At 44.4% G+C, this 16,094-nt stretch overlaps 1 protein-coding gene across 1 annotated transcript in view; it reads right to left on the reverse strand.

Moving 5' to 3' along the window:
* Positions 1-16,094, reverse strand: part of TBL1X (transducin beta like 1 X-linked) — a 191,098-nt gene that overhangs the window by 73,932 nt on the left and 101,072 nt on the right.

Below are 16,094 nucleotides of genomic sequence, written 5' to 3' on the forward strand. Positions count from 1 at the left end.
ATAACTCTTACAATTTCAATATGATACAACTACATCACACCAAAATAGACATTTCATTAGAAAAAACTCTCATTACAATTAACCATTTGCAAGTCTAATAATCAATACCAATTAATATATTATATCTTCATATTTATTATCTCCATGTCCAAAATACCCATTGCTGTTTTTGTTCTACTATTACACACTACTATTACTACTGATGCCAACCAATACAACTGAGGGTAACAGAAAAAATGGCTAAGATTGACATTGGCCTATCTTTGGAACAATATTCAGTATCAATGTATGGAAGAGTGAGGCACAAATAGGAACACACAAAATATATACTAGGGCTTTGAAAAATATTTGAGACGTAGCTACCTTTCAACGAACTGTTTAAACTCTTAACTTATCTCAACATTTTCAGGATTACTAAAACATCTATTTTTTCCTTTGAGAGTTTTATTTCTCTGATTGATTTTCTGAACCACCACCACAGAATCTGTCTGCATTATCTTCACTGCTGTCTACTGCTTTATAATAGTTACATCAATGTTGCATTGTCACTCCTTGATGCCCCCAATAAGTTTCCAATATCTATCAGCGATCTCTTTCTCTTCAAGATCATTTTTATCAAAACGCCAAAGAAGTAGGGATGAAGAAAGACAGTTGTTTTAAAATTTTATAGGATGTTTGAATAATCTGTATTGGTTGAAATGACATAAAGTATCTGAAAATTCCATAACCATGTATGTTCAAACTTCTTAGGCTAATGAAAACTCTCAAACAACTTTTGAAGCTGACTTCATTCTCGGTCATCACCTTCCCTCACACATTTTGTCAACCATTCCGAATTAAGGGCTTATAGAGTTGTAAAAAGGGAGTTTTAAAAAATTGTACATTAAACTTTAAAACAAGTTTTATAAAATCAAAATGTTATTTTATATGATGTTCTTCAAAGCCACTAAATAGGTTTTTAAAAAAACAAATCTAAAATGATTTGACAAGCAACAAATGTGTAACTTATAAGGAATAAGATTCAATTGTGCCAGTAAAATTATTGGCATTTCAAGTCACTATTTTACAAAGTAAAACAAAGTAAACAAAGTGAGCATCAAATAGTGTGCAACGACATTGCTATAGTCCACAGCATTCCTGAGTGCAGCTGAAACCAGATTAAAATGCAGTTGGACACCAATTAAGAAAAAATTAAAATACAACAAAACATAATATATTATATTATATATTAAAACTAAATAATATAATGACCACTAACTGAAACTACAGCTTTCAAGATCTCTTACAGGTTCATTTGAAGTAATAAAATTGCTTGGTACTACCCCAGCACAGGCTGAGCAGGAGGGACTTGTATACGGGGTCTCTCAACATGAGTTACAACAATGCCAAGTAGTCTTCCTCCTGCAATTAAACACAGACAGCAAGCTTGGGCTTTTTCTGGACAGCACTGTAGCCAGAGAGCCTTGCTGTGGTAACTGAATGGCTTTAAACCTCAAAATCTCCATTGCAGAAAGAGCCCTTCCTCACAAAACAGTTTGAATTAATTTCTTTACTCTCTTCAAAAAGGATGATTTTTTTTCCTCCAAAAGAAGTTACACTCACTTCTCTTCTCCCTCCAAGAGATTCAAATAAGTTAAATTCCAGGATGCAGAAGGTTGTGTATATAACACAGCTGTGTTTCTAGCCTTAGTTTGGAGTCCTAAGTATTGCTTTGAATGTCAGCTCATTTCTTTGTCATAAAATATTGCAGAGATCATGAAATTAAAAATAGATGTTTGTTTGAAATCCACAGAAAGGCTGATATACAAATACAAATATTATTTCAAGTTCAAAATTTGAAATTCACTGCTTTCTATCTAAAAATCAGTAGTTTCAGATATACCGGTAGATATCAGCAGGTGATTTACAGATATGGTTGAAATCGATGGAAAATAACACTAGGAAGAAAAAAACTCTGAGAGAAAAAGAAGCTTTATGTGGGGGGTTCAATGTTTCATTCAGTGACCATGTTCCTTACATAAGAGAAAAAATGTATAGAAATGAAAAATGTTTAAAGGGGTTTAGAAGCTAGGTAATAGCCAGAACACCTAAAACCTAACAACTGATTCAGAGATTACTGGATAGATACATATTTTAAACACTTTAAACTCTATTAGTTTGATTGTTTTATTTTTTCAGTTCAGTTTTTTTAATTGTCAACAGCCTCTAGCATATAAAATCTGAAAGTAGAAATGAATCTTTTCCAATTCCCTCTTGTTCACAGTGAAAAGGGTTTTTACTTTATTGATCTTTTGTTCTAAGCACTTCACTCAGGAAAAAACCCTCTTAATTAATGTGGTTATTTTAGATTTTATTTCATGACCTACTTCTGAGATGTAGGAACTTTGATTAGTCTTTTTGAAAATGAAATACTTTCATATTAATATATTAGCCTATGCAATCAAGGAAAGGAGTGAGTACAGCTGATCACATTACTGCATTGGAGTTAAAAGAAGTTAGAAAAGCTAGTAACAATATAACAATTGTTAGTTTCAATACATAGTAATGTATTTGGTTTTAATTATGTTCCAAGATTGGAAAAAATAAGAAAGAGTAAACTATCCACTTTATGTGATAAACTGTCAAAGTTTGATATCTATATTAATGGCTTTCATTAATTTGGCTATGATAATAAATAGCAAACAATGGCAGAAACAAATTAAGTGATGCTATCTATGAAATGGTCATGTAGTATTCATCTAAATAGGCATATATCATTCAATTGGACATTTTTTAAAAAGATACATCTAACTGACAGCAGTTGACATAATGTCATTTGGCTACTAAAACAGGAAAAACAAATTCCAATACATATAATTTGATGTTAAAATGGTAAATATATTTTAAAATATTCAGATAAGACAATACGAGTATAAATGTGTACTTAACAAAAAAGGAACAAATACAGTAAAAGGAAGTGCTTAATCTCATTTGTTTATTGAAAATGTGACATAAATATTTTGCCTTCTACTGAGCCTGTTCAAAATGTTGTGGCATAATATAGTACAGGACAGAATAAGGTGAGCACTAAATAAGGCACCAGGCAAAACTAGATAAAGGCAAAACTAGATAAAGATTAGATAGAGAGATAGAGAGAGACAGAAAAATAGTTAAGAAAGAAATACATCCATCTAAACTCTCTTTAAGTCATAAAATACAGCTCAGTGATCTCAAATTATCTGCAATATTCTCAAAGGAAAAAATAAACTATATTTGATAATAAGTATGTAACATTTGAAGCAACATAAAAAATCCTTTATCAAGATTTATTAGTACTGATGATTTAAATATGAACAAAATCTGTTTGCTAGCAGAGAAGTTTGACAAAAAATTATATTTACAAATTAATTATTTCTAGTTATAAGCAAACACACATAAACACACATGAGAAATCAAGTCCCCAAAAGTCCATCAAGAAAGGGAAGTCCAAATCCAAAACAGCAGACACAAGAGTGATCAGATGAAATCCAAGGTTCAAACATCATAGCAGCAAGCTGGTCCAAGCCCAGAAATATACTTATAGAATTTCCAGTTAACAGGCAACACCCACATAGTCTAACTCATCGTGTCGAACTCATCACGGCAGCGTCACGTGACTTATTGGGACTTTTCTCCTATTCGCTAAACCAGGCATGGCAAACATGTGACACATCCAGCCCACAAGCCGGGAACTTGAAAGCCCTGTTTAAAGGACTCTCGGCCAACAAAAAAGTTTGTCTTCAACAAAGGAGCCTGCACCCACTACTCTTCATAAATAGAAGCAACCCTAACTGTTCACCAATCTTCATTTGAAAGGGCAAGATTTGCTTTGCTTTGCTTTGCTCTCCTCTCCACATGGTAAACCCTTGCACCAGGGAAGGGGAGAGGTCAGCTCAAACTCCCCATGTGTTACCAGAGGTACAGCTTCTTCTGCCTGCAATTCATGAGACAGCAGTTCATCCTGTATCTTGGGAATGGGCTATTCATTGTTGGTTCCTTATCAGTCTGAATTCTCTATGACAGTCACAAGTTCAAATAGTCATTGAACAAATAATTGTTAAATCAGGATCACCTGTACAGGTGTTATTAAAATATTGATATTTCTCTCTTCTAGTACCATGTTTCCCTGAAAATAAAACCTGCTTATATTTTTTTTGAACCCTGAAATAAGCACTTGGCCTTATTGCCATGCACTCAAAAGCTCAACTGGGCTTATTATCAAGGGATGTCTTATTGTGGGGGAAACAGGGAGGGTAGCTCTCTGAAATTCTTTATCATGTTATTTGTTTGTTTGATTGTATCACACACTGCTTACTCCAGGAGTTTGATTCTGAGCAGCTCAAAGTTGACTCAGTCTTCCATCCTTTTCAGGTCAGTAAAATGAGGACCCAGATTGTTGGGGAAATATGCTGATTCTGTAAATTGCTTAGAGTGGTAAATTGCTTAGAGTGTAAAAGTACAATTATCTTTGCAGATCTTTTTCACATTTATATTTAACTTTGATTTCATTTCACTTTCCTCTTGTTCCCTATCAGCATGCATGAATGTGTGTAGACATGTTCAAGACCAAATTGTGGAAAGGATTAAGTTTTCTTCTTCCCATTTCACTTGACTTGCTAAAGTTCACGATATCTTCTAGTCAAATCCTGGCCACATCTTTACTGTAATAACTAAGGTCTTCAACCTCCTTGTATCAATCACATGTTAATATGATTTATATATATTTCAGCTGATGATGTTCATGTTGTTTTGGCTGTTAGAAGGTTGTAACAATCTTCTTAGAAAAATCTAAATATAAAATCTAATAGGGTATTCTTCTACTTAATTTTGTTTCCTAAGCCATGCAGTGTGTTTTCTTCCTCATTATTTCCAGTTTCGGCATTCTAGTGTTATACAACTATAATCAGCTTACTTGTATGGTCTCTTGATTTCAGATTTTGTTAGGTTCAAGTCCAAAGATGACACAGTGAAATCCAATTGATACAATTCTTTATTTTCTTACACCTAAGAACACAATCTCATTAAAGTAAAGCTATAATCTTCTAATTTACTAGATATACCTTGAAAGATGCTAAGATGTGGCTACCTTGAATGTCTTCCCTCTACCTGATGCAGTTCCAGACTGCAGTCTCTTAATTTGAGCTTCTCTGTCATGGAAGGTACTCCCCCTCCTCCCTGGGAAAGCTCTCTGCTGCCAAAACTCCTCTCTCCTGTTTCTCCAGGTGCACATTCCATCACAAATTTAACTACAAAACTTGTCAACTGTATTTTCTTCTGCCTCGATAGTTGAGCATAAACTTGGATATTCATTATATTGAAAGAGAATAGGCGTTGATCGCTTACCTGAACGCCTCTTCTCGTGCGGTGAGCGGGTACAGCAGTCACGTGGGTTGCTCATGTCCAATCCGGTGGAACTGAGCCTTGTATTAAAAAAGCCTGCTGGATCCGCCCCTTCCCAGAATTCGTGAATCCGTAGACTTAGGCTCAGATGTGAAAGCTCAAGTATGTTCAACTCTCGTGAAAAGGAATAAGGTTAGGTTATAGAAGATAAGAAAAGGAAAACACATAAGGGAGGGAAGTGACTGCTGTACCCGCTCACCGCACGAGAAGAGGTGTTCAGGTAAGCGATCAACGCCTATTCTCCGTGCTAAAGGAGCGGGTCCAGCAGTCACGTGGGACATACCCAACAGATAGGTCCCTAGGGAGGGTTCAAGTTGTCATTGTGAGAAATAACGGATTGGAGAACCCTTCTACCGAAGGCCGCATCTGCTGAGGCATATGTATCGATTTTATAGTGTCTGATGAAGGAATTAGGTGAGGCCCAAGTGGCTGCTTTACACACTTCTTCCAACGGGGCTTGAGTCGCCCAAGCGGCCGAAGTGGCAGCACTTCTGGTAGAGTGTGCCGTAATATTCTTTGGAATGGGGAGAGAGGCTGACTCATAGGCTTTAGATATGGTTCCCCTGATCCAACGGCCTATCACTGTTGAAGACACTTTGGCGCCCATGGATCTGGGGTGATAGGCCACGAAGAGTGCTTCAGATCTCCGAATGTGGCCTGTGCGCTGGATGTAAATCTTCAGCGCTCTAGTCAAGTCCAGAGTGTGCCATCTAATAGCTAGGAGATGATCCCGTTGGGAGCAGAAGGAAGGTAAAACAATATCCTGGGATCTGTGGAACATGGAACTGACCTTGGGTAGGAAGGTGGGGTCCAAGCGTAGAACCACCTTGTCCTGATGGAACTGGCAGAGGTCCTGTCTGATTGAGAGAGCAGCCAATTCAGAAATGCGTCGGGCGGATGCAATCGCCACCAGGAATGCTACCTTGAAAGATAGGTACCTGAGAGACGCTGATTTCAGGGGTTCATATGGTGCCTGAGTAAGGGAGTGAAGAACCCGAGGCAAGTCCCAGGAAGGGTATCTGTGGACCTTAGACGGTCTGAGGTTGGCCATACCCTTGAGGAATTCTTGGATTTCCGGAAAGGAACGGAGCGGCTGTCTCCGAGGTCCTGCCAAAACCGTAGAGATGGCTGCTAAGTGCCGACGGATAGTGCTGGTGGAGAGACCTTGATGGAAACCTTTCATGAGAAAGGTAAGTATCTTGTGGATGGGAAGACACAGGGGGGATAAACCCTCCTGCGAGCACCACTGATGAAATTTTGACCAGGTATGGTCGTATATCCTATTGGTCGATCCCCTTCTGGCCTTCAGGATGATTTCCACTGTATCCGGATCGTACCCTCGCAGGTCTAAGTCTCTCCGGATAACAGCCAGGCGGTGAGGTGGAACCACTCCGGGTCTGGATGGAATGAGGCCCCCTGCCGTAACATATCCTCCAAAACGGGGAGTCGCCAAGGGTCCTGGACGGATAGTTGTTGAAGGTCTGCGAACCAGGGCCGGCGAGGCCAGTGGGGGGCGATCAAGATCACTCGAGCTCTTTCTAGGATGATTTTGTGAATCACCTCCGGTAAGATCGGAATTGGAGGAAAAGCATAAAGGAGGCCTGGAGGCCAGGGGCTCCTGAGGGCATTGGTTGCCTCCGCTCCCGGGGCTGGAAATCTGGAGATGAAGCGAGGGAGCTGGGTATTGGTTTCGGTCGCAAATAGATCCAGTACTGGAAACCCGAACCTGAGGCAAATTTGGTGGAACAGTGTCTGATGGAGGTTCCACTCTCCTGGATCTATGGTCGCTCGTGAGAGCCAGTCCGCCTGGACATTGAGGCTTCCCGAGATGTGATCGGCTAAGAGCGACTGGAGATGTTTCTCCGCCCAAAGGCCTAACTTTAGGGCCTCCCTCATGAGAGCCTTGGATCTCGTGCCTCCCTGTCTGCAAATATGGCTTTTGGTGGCTATGTTGTCGGTCAGGACCAGAACATGTTGGTTGGAGATGTGAGGATAGAATTGCTTTAATGCTAGAGAGACGGCCCTTAACTCCAGCCAGTTGATGGGCCTGGAGGCCTCCTCCAGAGACCAAGTGCCCTGGGCTACCAATCCTTGAGCATGGGCTCCCCAGCCCAGGAGACTGGCATCTGTGGTGACCACAAACTGGTCTGGGCACCTGAAGGGGGAGCCCCTGTCCATGGCTGGAGAAATCCACCATTTGAGAGATCTGCGAACTGCCGGTGGAATGGCGATACGCCGAGTCGAGTTGCTGCGTCCCGATCTCTGGAAAGGTAACAGAAGCCACTGTAGTTCCCTGGCGTGAAGGCGAGCCCAGGGAACAATCCCAATGCATGATACCATTTTCCCCAGCAAGGAAGATAGGGAAACTATGGGGACTGATTGATGGGACAACACACAGAAAATCAGGTCATCTATGCTCTGCTTCCTCTCAGGAGAGAGAAATACCTGAGATATCTCAGTATTAATAATGGATCCCAGATGCAGAATGGCAGTAGATGGTCGAAGGTGACTTTTATCGAAGTTTATGGAGAAACCATGGTTCTGTAGAACTGACATGGTGATAGAAAGATCTGCGGCCACTCCATCTCTAGAGTTCCCGTGAACTAAAATGTCATCTAAATAACATAATATGTGAATGGGCGTGGACCGGATGTGAGCCGCTAGAGCTCCCAAAAGCTTGGTAAAGACTCTTGGGGCTGAGGAGAGCCCAAAGGGCATAGCTCTATATTGAAAGTGTCTGCCCTGGAAGGCAAAATGTAAATATTTCCTGTGGTGTTTGGCAATGGGAATATGGAGGTACGCCTCTGTGAGGTCCAGCGAGACCATGAAATCCCCCGGATGAATGGAAGCTAAAATGGATGCCAAGGAGTGCATCTTGAATTTTCTATACTTGATGAATAGATTCAACTTTTTGAGATCTAGAATGGCTCTCCAGCCTCCAGACGTCTTAGGGACCATAAAGAGGATGGAATAAAAACCCCGGCCCCTTTGGTCGGGGGGGACTGGTTGAATGGCTTTAATAGATAGTAAATGAGAAATAGCTTCCTCCATTCGGGAACTGGATGAGGAGGATCTAGGGGAGGGACATGAAATGTAACGTTTAGGGGGCAAGGAAATAAACTCTAAACAGAGACCCCTTTCTACAGTGTCAATGACCCAGGGGTCCTTGGAGGAGCGGCGCCAAGCAGAGGAGAAAAGGGCCAGGCGGCCGCCTATCGGATGTGAGGGGAGATTACCATCTGGGTTTCTTTGAAGCCCTATTGGAAGAGGCTCCTCTTTGGAACCGGAAGCCTCTGCCCCTGGCGCCTCTAGCTTGGGAACGAAAGCGGGGGGAATACTGACCTGGCTGTCTTTGAAAGGTAGACCCCTGCTCCTGTTGGTGCCCTGGGCGACGAAAAGGCTGTGTTTTGGACGCCTTCTTGATGGTGGGGCCCAAAATCTTCTTCTTGTCTGTGGTCTCCGTGAGCAGGGGGTCCAGGAGATCTCCGAAGAGGAGGTCACGTTTCAATGGCCCCATGGAAAGTTGCCACTTTTGGCGTACTCCTGCCTGCCAAGGACGGAGCCATAGGAGTCTTCTGGCCGTTGTGGAGGCCGCTATAGATCTGGCTGCAAATCTGGAGGATTGAAGAGTGGCATCCGCCACGTACTGGGCAGCAGCAAAAACCTTGTTGAAGTCCTGTTGACCCCTCAGATCATCGGGAGGAATATGCTGTTGAAGTTGACGAAGCCAAAGAAGCATAGCCCTGGAGAAGAAGGATGCAGCTGCAGCACTCTTTATTGCCCAGGAGTCAGCGGTGAATCCCCTCTTGAGCATTTGCTCAAGTCGCTTATCTTCTGGGCGAAGCACCTCCTCTGCCTCACCAGGCATGGCTGCAGCAGAATGGAGAGTTTTGACAGGTTCATCAGGTTTAGGGCATGATAGAAGCTCTTCGTATGAAGGAGAGAGCTTGTACAATTTCTTGTCTTTGGTAGTGGGGTTGAGGCCAGAGGCTGGATGATCCCACTGTTTGAGTAAGGCATCCTTAAATAATTTTGGCATAGGAATTGCCTCATTATCTTCCTGCTCTTCTGAGAAGTATGGCAAATTTTCCTCTGGGGGGTCAGTGGAGGAAGCAGTCTGCTTCTCCTGTCCAGCTAAACCTGTGGATACTCTTGCCTTGAGAAGGAGAGATTTGAAAAGTTGAGAAGGAAAAATAGTAGCTGGAGTAGGTGTTTTGACTTGAGATTCTTCGTCCTCTGAGAGACCCTGAAAGGGGTCCTCCTCCTCTGCCGGGTATTCATCCTCATCTTCGTCCTGGGAGGAGTCTGAGACCTCCTCCATTGGAGCCCTAAAGGTTGAGGGAGAACCATGGGGGCGGGAAGGACGCACAGGTGGGTGTGACACAGATGGCACATTGATGGCTGAGAGCTTAGCATCAATGGCCTTGGATAAGACAGAGAAAATAGATCGAAATTCTGGTGGTAGAGAAGAAATATCAGCAGGAATGTTAGAAGAGTCCTTGGGAGCCTGAGAGGTTTCTGGCTGGGAGGAGTCTTCCACTAAATCTGGTTCCTCTGGCCCTAGACCCCACAGGTTAGGTTGGGGTAAGTTTAGGTTTGGCTCATCCAGAGATAAAAAAGATGACCCAGGGGGAGGCAGGATAGATGCTTCTGAGGGGTCAGGATTAGGGTGCACTTGGGCCTGCACCTTTAAGCGTTTAGCTGATTTGTCATGAATTTTTTGGAGGGCTAGGTCCCTTCTCTTTTCAGCTCTGGTGGATTTAGCCACATGGTGAGCTCCAGCAGGAGAGGAAACAGAGGCCTGGGGTAAAATAGTAATCTCATCACCTGTAGGCCTGGCCTCTCTGGGACCTTTAGCTGTGCCTCTCTTGGGAAAAGAAGCCATAGTCTGAAATTAGCAGAAAACCAGGCTTGAGCCAAAGAACCTAGGAGGGAGAAGCACTTTAAAAGGGTTTATTCCCAAGAGGAATGGGATCCTGCTCCTAGGCCTAGGAGCTGCTGCGACTTGAGAGCAATCTGGGCGAGACCAGAGTTCGTGTCCTCAAATGCAGCGCGGCTAGCCTCCCTAAAGATAATTAATTAACCAAGGCACACTGGTTAAAAGCTTAGCCGGTGGAGAATTTAGCCTGAGAGACTCAAAGCCCACTCCAGGAACCCAGCGGTGGACTGTAAGCACTAAATGGATGGCAGAAAGCCAAAAACGAAAGTGCGCAATTAAGGGGACACGAAGGCCTTCGCGCCAAAAAAAAAAATAACGCTCCGAAGTTTAAAGAAGCGATGACTAAGTCCAGGAGACTGACAAGAGAAACTTGAGAACGTCTCACACCGCAGGAGGTAAAGCCCTCTAAGTAAAAGCCTCTTGTTTATAAAGAAAAATAAAACCTCCAGGCCGAAAGGATTGAGGGGAAACAATCCAAGCCGGCAGCAGCAGCCGGCTAGCGGCGAAGGGAAAGCCGCGGGGGGCCGGGCTGCAGGCTTCTCTCTTAAAGGAGCCAAGCCGGTTACGGTTGGCTATATACTAAGTAAAAAATAGAGAAATATGCTTACTGTTCTAAGCAGAAGGAGTCAAGGGAAGGTGTTATGTTGAACGAGCGTTTCACCGTACCGTGGATACGAGAACTGAGCGAATTCCGGGAAGGGGCGGATCCAGCAGGCTTTTTTAATACAAGGCTCAGTTCCACCGGATTGGACATGAGCAACCCACGTGACTGCTGGACCCGCTCCTTTAGCACGGAGAAGTCTGCAGATTCTAACTGATATTATTTAATCATTGGCTGCACTGTATCCAAATGCTGCCTTTGCTATATTTTTTGTGATCACGAAAGCAATGTTGTTTGTACTTTGGGGAGGATTTTTTCCTGAATAGTAATAATATGATTTTCTGACTAAAAGTGTCCAATTTCAGACTGTTTTAATTTGCTGATGCCTAATGTGTTGATCTAAAGTTAATTCATTTCAGCTTTCCCATGCTCATGATTCCTATATTTCACATCCCCGTTCTGTCATTGCAGTTTCAGGTTTTATTTTTCTACATGGCAATATCAACAACTAGACATGTCTAAAAGCTTTAATCTAACTGAGTCATAAACACCATTAGCATGTTAAAAGATCTTCAGAAGCATATTGAATGCCTTCCCACCTGAGGGGCCAGTATTTGGCATTATATTGTCTATCCATTTGTACAGTTTATCCATGTTGTTGCCTTAGTAAAATACAGGAGTGATTTACTATTGCCTTCTCCCATTAATTATGAAATGATGCCTTTAGTATTATTGCTAAAGTAATTGTCCACCTCCAGACCTTTCTTTATCGAAGCTTTTTGATATAGCTTGCTTGCTATATCTAGGCAGCAGGGATAAACCTCATGCCTTAGATCAGTGATGGTGAACCTTTTTTGGTTCGCATGCCAAAAGGGTGTGTGGGGATGTGCTAGCATGTGTGTACATACCCACACCCCTTCCCTCCTCTGCCATGCATGTGCAACCCTCCATGCTGCAAATGCACACAGGGCTTTCTGAAGCCTGGTACTGAAAAAAAATGTCCCAATGGAAAAACTGGAAATTTGGAAAACAGCACTTTTGGTTTGCCATTGTGCTGTTTTTTGCACTCCAGAGGGTTCGGGGAGTGCAAAAAACAGTACAACGGCAAAACGGAAGTGCATTTTTCCAAATTTCCAGTTTGTCTGTTGGGTGAATTTTTTTTGCCTCCATGGCTTCAGAGAAGCTTTCCTGGAACATCCGGAGGGCAAAATGGCCTTTCCCAAAGTTTTTGTTGGGAGTATGTACTCTTGGCATAGACTTCTGGCACTTTCACTCTTCTCCCCAAGAAATAACAATGATATAGCACATTGCAAGACTTGAATTAGCAATAAATATTTTTTTAAAATAATAAAATAAAAAACAATAAAAATAATAAAGATACAGTGGAACCCCGACATAAGAGCTGCTCTACTTAAGAGCAACTCGAGATAAGAGCTGGGAGGGGAGAGATATTTTTGTTCTACTTACAAGCCCAAATTCGAGATACAAGCGCCAAGGAGCTGTCTCCTGAAGCCAAACGCTAACTTCCGTGTTCGGCTTCAGGAGACAGCTGCGAAGCGGCGCGCGTGTTTTAAAAGGTTGCAGCCGGCCTGGGGGGCTCGGGGGGGGGGGTGCTTGCAGCTTTCTTTCTTGCTCTTTTTCTTTCTCTTCTTTATCTTCCCTTCCTCTATTTCTTCTTTTCTTTCTCCTTCCCACCTTCTTCCCTCCCTCCCTCCCTTCACTCATTCCTCTCTTACTCTCCCCTTTCATAAGTTTCCTTGCTTCCTTCCTCTGTTCCTGTCCCTTCCCTCTTTCCTTCCTTCCTTCCCACCCTCCGTCCATTCATTCACCCATTCCTCTCTTGATCGCTTAAAGCCGGTCCCTGGTGCAAAAAGGGTTGGGGACCTCTGTCCTACAGGATTGGGTGGCAGAGAAGTTGAACATATGTAAATTTAAAAGTTTAAGAAAGTTTACAAGTTAAGTGAAAGAAACTTCATTATTCATTTATATGTACATGTACATTTCTTCATTAAAAACATGTCTTTCTGCATAATTTAGACTAACTTTGTGAGTTTTTTGAGGGCTGGAACCAATTAAAATTATTTACATTAATTCCTATGGGGAAAAGTCGTTCGAGATAAGAGCTGCTCGACTTAAGAGCCCAGGTCCGGAACGAATTAAACTCGTATCTCGAGGTACCACTGTATTGCCCCCTAGCAATAGCACAATGTATTCTGCCCCATAATGCTTTGCAGCAGAGGCGGAGTAACGACACGGACACAAGAGCTGGATTTAAAATGGATCATTTTTATTAATTAAATTTGCATAATTTATTCATTAAATTAGCATAAATTTAAATAAACCCTAACAAAGGACCCGCAGGGTTAAACAATTACTTCCGGGGCAGAAAATGTCATCAGAAAAACTTCCGGGGCAACTTATAGGCATAGCTCCATGCTGATCCAGGTGAAGGGCCCCGCATGTGGGAGGTCTTGCCGTCTAACCCTTACAAAGGGAAAGAAATGGGCGGGACCCAAAGACAGATTCCCCCCAATTGCTCAGATCGGCTAGCCACCATGAGCCTTTGCAGAGAACCTGTCAATCATCCCCAAAGATGCCCAACGGAGAACACGCAGTTGCTAAACACCACCCAGTTTTCCACCCCTAACCTGCCACAGAGTGGGGGTCAGATCTCTATCTTGGCCCCCCCGACTCCCCCCTCTAACTGCACCAGCTCGCACAGTGACCTCTGCAGGTTCTGTATGAAGATGGTGTTCCCCCGTTCTGACAGGTGAACACCGTCAGCCCGGTAAAGCCACGGCTGATCTATTGTGATATTGGGGTGGGAAACCACTACCCCACCCAACTCTCTAACCAGCCTACCCAAAGTCTTATTCACCTTTCTCCTGACCTTGTGAATGGCCCTAGGGGAAATGGCGTCCCTCCAAACGATCCTCGGGAGGATCTCAGACCAGACCACTTGCGTGGTTGGCCAAGCAGTGCGAAGAATACGCAAGTCTTCAAGGGCCTGACAAATCAGTGCCAGATCCCCAAGCACACACAGGTCATTGCCACTGAGGTGAAATGGGTGCAGCCACTTCTTGCCGACCTCCCAGGAGCAGTGGTAGAAGCCCCTCCCACTGTAGGCCTCTTCTCCCCTTCCAGACGGTGTTGATCCATCGGCCCAAGGACAGCTGGGTCCCCATGGCGGTTCTTGCTGCGGAGCGGTCAGCCCAAAAGGCCATACTGTGGCCGCACAGCAATGCCATCGGTCTCGCCCTGGCGGGACTATCTAGAAAAGGGCAGAGAAAGGTTACCTAACATGAAATCCTGTCCTACTACCTCAGCTAGCCGTACATAACCCAAATAGGCCGCTGACCGCCAGCGGCCAATCTCCGGAACCTGTGACCCGGGAAACCAGACACTGCTGCACTAGTGGCAGCGCCGATACGGAACGAATGCGTTCCATAGTCGGTGGGGTCAACCCTAATTTTGACTAGAGCCCTAGTCACTAGAGCCCAAAATTGATAGCGGGTAAGCGGGGTACCATCCTGGTGTTTAAAAAGGTACCCCTGCCCCGCACCCCTAAGACTGCAGAAATTAGAAAGAGCTGCCACCGGGCACACAGACTGATCGGTGGCTGCTGTCAACTCTATCCTGACACCCCTACATAACTGGTCAGTTTTAGATTGTCTCACCAATAGGAAGACACCCCCTTCACTAAAATACAGGTCGGAAAACTGAAAGGCACGGAGGGACCTGTTCGCCCTGAGAAGAGGCTAAGGCCTCGCTGACTTGAAGAGCCCCAAAAAACATCACACTGGCCACCGCTTGAAAAAGGCGGGCCTCGTATAGAGAGGCGCACAGGCTGTCCCAAGCATGATTAATAAGGGATAGCTGCTGTACAGTTAACGCCTGTCTACTGTCCGATGGGGGCGCAGGCCGCTCCCTAACCCAACCTTCCAGCATCTTCCAAATGCGGAAGTCGCAAGAAGAGTCCGGAAAGCCACTGGCCTTAGACAGAAAGGCCAGGCCAGCCAACCTGGACCTAATAGTCCTAACTGAAAAGCCGCGCTGCCTAAGCAGCATGCAGAACTCCATGAGGTGATCTACCGGGAAGGGCCAAATGTGAGGGTAACCCCTGGATTGCCTAAAGTCCCAAAACTCCTTACCTGAGTTCTGATATGCCCTCAAGGTGCTGTGTGCCACCGAGAGGGCCATGGCCCTGCCTGCTTCCGTCCTCCACTGTTCGTGAGCCCGCCCAGGCTCTACAGGTGGTCGGGGAAGACTTCCGGCGACGCGTGAGCCCAGGGAGCCAGCATCCGAAACCTGGACAACTGACCACGGGACAAGGCGTCAGCGATCCCGTTATCTAGCCCGGGAACATGTCGAGCCAGAAACAGGGCATTTAGAGACAAAGACCTGTGCACGAAATGGCGGACAAGCCGCATAACCCTATCGCTTTTAGATGACAGGGCATTCACAACGTGGACCACTGCCAAGTTGTCACACCAGAAGTGCACAGTTTTGTCTCTAAATTGCTCTCCCCACAGCTCTACGGCTACAATCAGGGGGAAGAGCTCCAAAAAGGTCAAATCCATGACCGGGGAAGAGGTTCTCCATTCCGGAGGCCACATGGAATGGCACCACTGGTCGCCTAAGATAACCCTGAACCCGCAGGTCCCCGTGGCGTCCGAACATAACTGCAACTCAGCTTCCAAAAGAAGCTCGTGCCTCCAAAAGGAACGACCATTAAAGTGGGCCAAAAAGACCCGCCATACGCGCAGGTCATTCTTGACCCCAGCGCTCAAGCGGGTACGATGATGGGGCAAATGTAGCCCTCTCATCGCAGTGTACACCCGCCGGGAAAAAGCCCTGCCGGGAGCCACCACCCAGCAGGCAAAATTAAGAAGCCCAGCGAGTTCCTGAAGCTGATGAAGGGTCACCTTCCAACTATCTAAAATTATGTCAAGCTTGCTCTGAATCTTGAGCAGCTTGTCCGGGGGCAATCTACAAGATTGCTCCTCTGAGTCCAATTCAATACCCAAACAAGTAATCCTGGTGGAGGGACCCTCGGTCTTCTCAGGGGCCAAAGGGACCCCCAGACGAGCACAAAGGGCTTCAAAGGCCGACATCAGAGCAGAACATTGCTCTGAA

This window comes from Erythrolamprus reginae, chromosome 4 (assembly GCF_031021105.1).
Source record: "Erythrolamprus reginae isolate rEryReg1 chromosome 4, rEryReg1.hap1, whole genome shotgun sequence".
NCBI lineage: Eukaryota > Metazoa > Chordata > Lepidosauria > Squamata > Dipsadidae > Erythrolamprus > Erythrolamprus reginae.